The sequence below is a fragment of the Ursus arctos genome, unplaced genomic scaffold (assembly GCF_023065955.2).
Source record: "Ursus arctos isolate Adak ecotype North America unplaced genomic scaffold, UrsArc2.0 scaffold_12, whole genome shotgun sequence".
NCBI lineage: Eukaryota > Metazoa > Chordata > Mammalia > Carnivora > Ursidae > Ursus > Ursus arctos.
This window is the reverse complement of record NW_026622786.1, coordinates 57,173,839-57,183,118: the sequence shown is the minus strand read 5'-3', so window position 1 is coordinate 57,183,118 and position 9,280 is coordinate 57,173,839. Positions and strand designations below refer to the sequence as shown.

General features: G+C 41.3%; 1 pseudogene; it reads left to right on the top strand.

The window, feature by feature from the left end:
• Positions 1–7,015: 7,015 nt before the first annotated feature.
• Positions 7,016–7,738, top strand: LOC113254265 (bridging integrator 3-like; annotated as a pseudogene).
• Positions 7,739–9,280: the final 1,542 nt, after the last annotated feature.

The window sequence follows — 9,280 nt, the reverse complement described above, 5'->3', positions numbered from 1 at the left end:
ACGGATTGCCCTAGGAAATAGTCACTTTCATCCAGAAATCAAAAACTTATTATAGTAGATTGCATAAATAATCACTTGCAGTAATTTTCCCCTGTACTTTTTTTCTCTTTTAATTTTTTTTAAACATATAATGTATTATTTACTTCAGGGACACAGGTCTGTGATTCATCAGTCTTATACAATTCACAGTGCTCACCATAGCACATATGTCCATCACCCAGCCACCCCACCCCTCCCATCCCTCTCCACTGCAGCAATCCTCAGTTTGTTTCCTGAGATTAAGAGTCTCTTACGGTTTGTCTCCCTCTCTGGTTTCGTCTTGTTTCGTTTTTCCCTCTCTTCCCCTGTGATCCTCTGCCTGTTTCTCAAATTCCACGTATCAATGAGATCACATGATAATTGTCTTTCTCTGATTGACTTATTTTGCTTAGCATAATACCCTCTAGTTCCATTCATGCCGTTGCAAATGGCAAGATTTCATTTTTTGATGGCTGTATAATATTCCATTGTGTATATATACACACCACATCTTTATCCATTCATCTGTCAGTGGACATCTGGGCTCCTCCCATAGTTTGGCTGTTGTGGACATTGCTGCTATAAACGTTGGGGTGCAGTTGCCCCTTTGGATCACTACATTTGTATCTTTGGAGTAAATACCCAGTAGTGCAATTGCTGGGTCATAGGGTAGCTCTATTTTCAACTTTTTAAGGAACCTCCATGCTGTGGCTGCACCAGCTTGCATTCCCACCAACAGTGTAGGAGGGTTCCCCTTTCTCTGCATCCTTGCCAACATCTGTTGTTTCCTGACTTGTTAATTTTAGCCATTCCGACTGGTGTGAGGTGGTATCTCATTGTGGTTTTGATTTGTATTTCCCTGATGCCAAGGGATGTGGAGCACTCTTTCATGTGCCTGTTGGCCCTTTGGATGTCTTCTTTGTAGAAATGTCTGTTCATGTCTTCTGCCCATTTCTTGATTGGATTATTTGTTGCTTGGGTGTTGAGTTTGATAAGTTCTTTATAGATTTTGGATACTAGCCCTTTATCTGATATGTCATTTGCAAGTATCTTCTTCCATTCTGTCAGTTGTCTTTTGGTTTTGTTGACTGTTTCCTTTGTTGTGCAAAAGCTTTTTATCTTGATGAAGTCCCAATAGTTCATTTTTGCTTTTGCTTCCCTTGCCTTTGGCGATGTGTCTAGGAGGGTTGCTGCGGCCAAGGTTGAAGATGTTGCTGCTGTGTTCTCCTCAAGGAGTTTGATGGATTCCTGTCTCACATTTAGGTTTTTCATCCCCTGTAATTTTAAGACATTTGTTTCCATTTCCTTCCTTATTTCATATGTTTTGTTTTTTCCCATTTATTTTTCTTAGAAATACTAATGGCCAACTTATTTCATTTGTTTCTTCAAAGGAACTCTGCTTGGATTTATTCAGCAGTTAGACTGTTTAATCTATTTTCTAAGTTTTAGTTAAGTATATAATTAATATATTTTAATTTACTTAGATTTTGTGAATTTTTCTCTTAGTCCATTTTTGGCAAAGTTATATACATTTCAGCATTGCTGTTTTCATTTTGTAATTTTCCAGATATTTCTAGGTATTTTCTAGATATCCTCCTTTTTGACATGCAAATTTAAGAGACCATGTGTACATTTCTCAGTGAATTTTTTTGTGTCTGATTTGTTTGCTTTTAGCATTGTTGCACTTTTGTCAGAGAATATAGTATGTGATAGTCTTATTTTCTGAGTTTTATGGAGGTTTTTAAATTTTTCTAATGTATGATCATTGTTAAAACTATTCCGTAGATCCTTAAAAAGAATGTGTATCTTATATTTACAGATGATACAGTTTGATTTAGCTCTATTTTTATTTATTTATCTATTTCTCTAGCTTTGCTTACACCTACATATTATTTCAAATTACTTTTGTATTATTGGAATGTTCCATGTCCACAAATTTTTAGCTATTTCACCTGCATTTTCATGGGTTTTGCTCCATGTACTTTAGTTTTATGTACTTCAGTGCTTAAAAAGTCACTAGTTATAGTCTTATATGACATATTTTTGGTAAACCTCCTTCCTTAGGACATTTAATCAATTTTACCTTGATTCCGAGTCAGTCTGATAATAATAATAATGTCTTCTTACTTTGTTTTTTTTTTTATTAGTCAAGCTTTTCCCCTGCCCTTCCTTTTTATCAGTTTTTTGAAGATGTTCGTGTTAGGCATATCAGTTTTTATTTTGATTTAATTTCAACATTTAAAATAGAATTTGCTTATTTATTCTATTGTAATTACTAATTGTTGCTTTAACCAAATTATTGTGGTTTCACATCTGTCTTTTGCATTTTCTCTTATTTTTTAGGATATGTCCTTTTTTCCTTCCCTTAAAAGCATCTTTAGTAGAGTTTGAGATTTTTTTTTAAAGATTTATTTATTTATTTTAGAGGAGGGAGGAGGGGAGTAGAGGGAGAGAGACAGAAAGTCCCAAGCAGACTGTGCTGAGTCAGAGCCTGACGTGGGGCTTGATCTCACAACCCTGAGATCAACACCTGAGCTGAAACCATAGTTGGTTGTTTAAGTGACTGGACCACCCAGGTGCTCCTATAGTTGGAGAGTTTTGTCATTGTTTTACTCATCTAGAAATTTCAAAGGTGTACAGTTTGTTTTTAGCTCCGTTTGTAGTTGTTTGTAATTTTAAGTAACTTACATTTATATTTCCTGACATATGCTATATTGTGAAATTCTATCTATTCTGACAGAATTCTGTCAACTCTCTGGTGAAAGATGAAGACAAATCATATGGTTTCACCTTCCTCAATTTCTGCTCTTTTACTCTATTTTTTGTTTTTGTTTGTACGATCTGGATATTTTATACCATTCTATTATAGTTAACCTATTGTTCTTTTCATATTTATATATTTTTAATTTGCAAATCATGGTTTTGTAACTATCACTGTCGTTATTTAGACTTACTTCTTGGCTGCGTGGGTTAGTATTCATTGCGTCTTTTCATATTCAGCTTCCCCACTTTTGACCACTGAATTTTGATATCTTTCTCCTTTGCCTGAAATATATCTTTAAATAGCTTTTAAGGAAAGGTATAGGAATAATCTATCTCCCAAAACTTTACTAAGTCGAATACTAAATTTCTGTTGAATGTGATAAAAAGAAACCCCACAAAATACTAGTGGCTTAAATAAGGTAGAAGTTTATTTCTTTTTTCTATAAATCATAACAGGCACATAAAACAGCATGTTAAGATAAACTAAAGTAAGAATTGCCTGCAGCTGTGCTTTGCACATATCATTTCATTTAATCTTCACAAAAGCCCCCGAAGTGGCATCGAGACTTCTCTATTCTAAAGACTGAAAATTACAGTTCAACGGGCAAAAATCTGTGGTCCATTATTAGTAGGTGACAGACCTGGGAGGTGCTGTTGCCACCACCCACCCCTCCTCTTGTCTTCACTTCAGCATACTGCCTCTGAGGAATTTAGTGGCATAACAGACGTAAGGGTAAATTGTATAGGGACAGAGCTGAGCTATCAATGAATTCTGCCTGGGAACAGTGTTCCAGGGACGCATCAGACAACAGTGGTATTTGAGAACATCTTTGAATAATTAATGCACGTTTTCAGGTGAGCAGGGAATGAGAAAGCATCCTAGGCTAAGAAGACAATAGGAGTAAAAGGTTTGGAAGCTTTTGTTCCTTAAAGGAATGACTTAAGACTTTGTTCATTTCTATTATTTTTTAAAGACTTATTCATTTATTTGAGAGAGAGGGAGCATCCACACACATGTGCACAAGTGGGGAGAGGGGCAGAGGGAGAGAATCTCAAGCAAACCCCCAGGGGAGCCCAACGTGGGGCTCGCCTTGGGACTCACTATGGTGCTCGATTCCATGACCCATAAGATCATGACCTGAGTTGAAATCAAGAGTTGGACGCTCAACCACTTTCTGTTCTAGACACAAAATAGGCACTTAAGGTCTTATTGCCTTAATTATATAGTCATTCTCTTTGTCCTGTGCTGCAGACATGCTCCTGGCCACTCTAATGTTGTCTTCCCCTTTCTTCTTAGTAAGAAACCCTGAGTTTCCTTAGAGGCAGCATGCCCCTAGCCAGAAGACTGTGGTTCCTAGCCTCCCTTGCAGCTTGAGGACATAACAGAAATGTGGGGAGGACTTCTGAAAAGTTCCAAAAGAGATGGATAGACAGCTCGTCCCTTTTTGCCCTTTACTCATATGTTCGGATTCCTTCTTAGAATCATGTATTCACAGTTATGGGTCCAGTGGCTGAGACCTTAGGTCAGCCTTGAGGATGGAAACATGATAGAGATGATAAAACTGGACAGCAGAAGGATCCTGAGGCCCTGACTGCAGTGTGCGGTTACCATACCAATTCTGAATGTCTATTTGAAGAGATATTTTATGCAAAAAATAAATTTCCATCTTGTTTCGGCTGTTATTTCTGTCCTCTGCTATTGCAGCCAAATACAATTGCTGAGTGATGTATCCCAAATTCAGTATCCATTCCAGGAGGGTAGATGACTGGGGCACTTGTGAATACTTACGGCTAGAAATTACTACTTGGAAAATGTACAGAAATACTGAGAAAATTTCCCAGCTGGACCCCATTCCCAAGGTGGATCTCAAAGACAGTTTTATATCAACTGTATAACCTGGAAGAATTCCAGAAGCCTTTCAGGAAGAGAAAGTGGCTGCTGTTGCTGCTGATACTGCTATAGTTGAGTGGAAACTGAAAGGCCCGAATGATGACCTTTCAAGAAGAACAAATGTTATTAAATAATGGATTTTGTCCCACCTCCTGCAACAGTCAAGAGCAAAAGGATGAAAAGGGAATCCTATTCTTCTATTAATAACTCTGAGAGTCAGCCTCGTGCTGACAAAGCAGAAAGCAACTGTAAAATTAGCAATTTTGCCTGCAAATTAGCCCCTCGCAAAGCCGTAAAAAGAGAAAAGGAATTAAGAAAAAAATTCTATTAATGGAGTCAAGGATGGAAAAACCAAGAGTGACAGAGCATAAATACCCAGAAAACGGATACTTATTTTAAGGAAGATATTATCCAGGTTTTAAATAGCTGCTTATAGCTGTGTATGGAGAAAGTGTTAATTTATAGCCCTTGGATCAGTGGCCTTTCTTAATGGCTCCTTGGAGCAAATCTATCAGAACTTGAAGAGCACAAGGCTTAGGTTGATGTTAATGAAACCTACCCTAGCCACCCCTATCGGAGATGCTACTATTCCACTTTAGGATGGAAGGCAATGCAGCAGGTGGAAAGATACTAAATTTCATAGGCAGACAGAGTTCAGTTCGAACCTGGCTCTGTCCCTTTGCTAGCCTTGAGAAAGTCTTTTCACCATCCTGGGCTGCTGTTTTGTCTTCTATCAAAGCACAGGGGGATTATGTACTATTGTGTTCGTAGCACTAAATTAAGTAACATGCAAAGAATTTGGTCCCTAGGAGGTTGTTAGCAAATGTTAATCCCTTTCTACCTTCTCTTCCTCGTCAGAGGGTCAGAAACATCAAACCTGGCAAACCCATGCCAAGCACTTAAATTGAGCTCTGTGAAATTCTCCCCATAAGAAAATCGGTCCCTACAGGGGAGCTGAACACATTTTCATAATTTATGACTGGTCTCAGGCAACAGGCCCCCATTTGCAACTTTATGAAAATGATAAATCAATATTCAATAGTAGGAGATAATCAGAAGAAAGAACAGGGACTTCTTTAACAATAAAAAGGCAGGGGCTCCATTTCCAACAAGAAACATACCCAGGAGGAGAGATTTCAAATTTGCTTCATTATAGCGTTGGCAGTGTTCACAGCCAGTCATCTAGTGTCATCCAAGAGAAGGTGAGGTGTCTGGGCTCTGTTGGATGGCATGGGTGAGTCTCCTCCTGCTTTCTTCGTTCAAGAGGGTATTTTATATCTGAAACAAACATTTTCCCTCTTAGGGGTAACAAATGGCAAAATGTAGACGAAGCGATTAAATCCACAAATGCGCATGGAAGGCGAGCACTGTTTGAAGTTGGATAAATCACCGAAAAAGATCTTAACAGCACTTAAAAAAAAGTCTTCTCCTAGCTGATGACTGTAGCTTATAAGACTGGGCATATTTGTAAAAGTCCATCTGAACTAGTATCACGAGTCAGAGCCACCTCCAAACATTGTAATGTAAACCCAGAATCCTTCCCCTCCAAGTTCTTCAGATCTCACTGAAGGTCACAGGATCTGGTTTAGGTGGGAGTCTTAGAAATAATTGAAATTCCTCAACAACATTACCATTGAGTGGTCTTTCTATTTGTGTTTGGGCACGTCCAGCAATAGAGAAATACATTCTTCCCAGAGAGGGGTTTAGTTTAGTTCAACACAAATGAGTTGAGATGCTCTAATTGCGAGGCAATTGTTTGCACACAGGACATGCTTTCATTTCCTTTGGCTGCCGTAACACAGTACCACAAATTAGCTGGCCTAAAACAATAGAGCGGTCACTGTGTTAGTTTTGAAGTCACAAAGTTTGAAATCAAAGTGTGGGGCCATGTTCCTTCTGAAACCTGGAAGGGAGAATGCTTCCTTGTTCCTAGCTTCTTGCTTCTGCATTAATAGAACCCTGTGCAAGAAATTTTTGTATATGTATTATCCTGCACATAGGTTTGTGGTGACTTAATCCCTTGCATAATTTTTTTTTAAAGATTTTATTCATTTATTTGACAGAGATAGAGACAGCCAGCGAGAGAGGGAACACAAGCAGGGGGAGTGGGAGAGGAAGAAGCAGGCTCATAGCGGAAGAGCCTGATGTGGGGCTCGATCCCAGATCGTCGGGATCACGCCCTGAGCCGAAGGCAGATGCTTAACCGCTGTGCCACCCAGGCGCCCCCCCTTGCATAATTTTTAACTCTAAGTGCAAGAGTCTCTTTAAAAAAGAAAAAAAAAAAAAAAAAAAGAGGACTGCGTTGCAGCTGAGGACCCTCATGTTAGAGTCAAGATTGGGACCATGAGCTGTATTCCTTTCAAGATTGGGCAGCCCAAGAAACAAGATTGTCCCCACGGCAGTGGAGAGAAACTTTGAGAGGGTGTATGGAAAACTCCAGCATCTGAAAGAGCTGAGCAGGAGGCTGCAGAAGGACATGAAGTCAGAGATATCCTTGGACTTGTTCTCCATCCCCCTTTGCGAGGAAGACCAGAATTTTCTGAACTTGGCGACAGCCCTGGACATGGCCATTAGGTGGATGGATGCCCTTCACCAAGGGAAGGTGAACCAGATCCAAAGGACTGTGATTGAACCCTTACAAAAGTTTGGCAGTGTCTTCCCTAGCCTTACATGGCGGTGAAACGGCGGAACAGTCCTTGCAGGACTGTAGGAGATTGCAGGCCAAGGTGGAAAAATACAAGAAAAAGGAGAGGTCAGGGCCAGTGCTGGCCAAACTCCCCCAGGCCCAAGCAGAGCCTTGGCCTGCTTGGGATGACTTTGAAGCCAAGAACAAGCAGCTCCTACAGAAGATACCATGGTTCTGCCATAGTCAACTACATTAATTCCAGCTCAACTTTGAGTCCCTGACTGAAGTACAGGTGGTATGATAGTCTGAAATGCGTAAGATCTTTGGAGACTTGACCCTACAGCTTGACCAGCCTGGACACCTGGACAAGCAGCAGGAGTGGGAGACTGAGAGCAAACTGAGTGAGCTCAGAGCCCTCCTCTATTTTGACTGATGACTGAATCCCTGTCACCCTAGGAAGACTCGTGGGACGCAAGTTAGTCTCTCGAGTCTTTTCAAGCTTCGGCTCAGGTGTGTCAGCTCAGCAAAAGGCCGTCCCGTGGGAGAAGTATGGCAGCCCGTAGGTCGGGGATAGAGGCAGCTCGTACTCCACTTCAGCAGCCCTTTGCAGTGAGCCTGGCACCAAAAGCCCCAAGCAGGCAGCTCTCGTCCCACCCAATAGCAAGAGCCTGCAGACGCAGGTAAGCAGTACAGTAACCCCCCAGGGGCTTTCTTATTTCCAAAAAACTGCCCGAAGTGCATCCTGGCTTTGGGCCAACAGTGAGCTTCCAGCCTTCAGAGGGCATGGTTTTTGTCAGCTCATCTGAGGTCTGAGCCTTGTTTGCATAGTTAAGATGACGTCTATCTCCAAAAGATCCATCCTGGGGAGCCCACTGACCCTCATTTCCTTTCCACTTCAAAGAGTCTTTTTTTTCCCCCCTGGAAGGAGCCCTGCTTTCCAAGAATGTGAATTTGGGAAGTTGGCCTGCCCTGCAGGCTGGACAGGCCCCTCACGCCAGCCTCCCCGCATGACAAAGGCTCGTTTAGCCCACTCCTATCTATTAGGTCAAGGGCAGGGAAGAACCCCACGTTATACTTTCCCCAGGTAACTGGGACTCAACTCAGGTCAATGTCCTGCCCCACAAAATGTCACGGATCAATTCATAGGCCTCAAAGCCAGAACAGTGGGTTTTGCACCAGCAGTTGGGCTGGGTCAGAAAGAGAACAATAGCCGGAGGCTGCTTTTCACAGAGAAGGCTCCAGGAGCAGGTAGAGATGGTCTCCTGGGACAAATTCTAGACACGTGGCAGGTGCCAGGAGGAAGAGCTGCCCTGAGTGTGTGCAATGCAGTGGTACGTTTGGGTTGCTGAACAGTACCCAGCACTCTTTAACCGTGGTCTCTTGAGATCAGAGTGGCATTGGATGCAGTCAGTGGCCACATCTGGGGACCTAGTACTAGATTTTGACTCCCTTAAGTCTGTGTTCTAAGAAACCAGACACCTATGCGTTAGCTGCAAGTGATTCCTCCCGCTTTACACTCTTTCCCCAGTGACTGTCAGAGTCTTCCCGAGGCCCCATATCACTACCCAAGGACTCATAAACACCAGTGCCAGGTAACCAGCTCTCCATATGGTTTGTCTTTTCAGAGAAATCCTAGGAGATTAGCAGCTTGGAAAACCGCGATAGCCATGGAGTTGATGTCTGTTTCTGTGTTCGTTTCCTTCGTTTTATGGGTCATGTAGATCATATATTCTCTTGGATACCAGCAGGAATCCTAAAAGCCTTTCGGAATAATATATTTCCTCTTGTTCTTTGGGCTAATTTACTTCAAAACCCTTATATGTGTTTTATCCTCGATCTGTTGAGGTTTCCTATGTTACACTTGATTTATTTGTCCACATATGGTTCTGAATTGATGTGTATTCAATACTGAAAAGGATGACTTCTTACTGGCAATAGCTGTCAATGAGGATCTGGTTTCAGAATCTAAGCAGCACAAACCT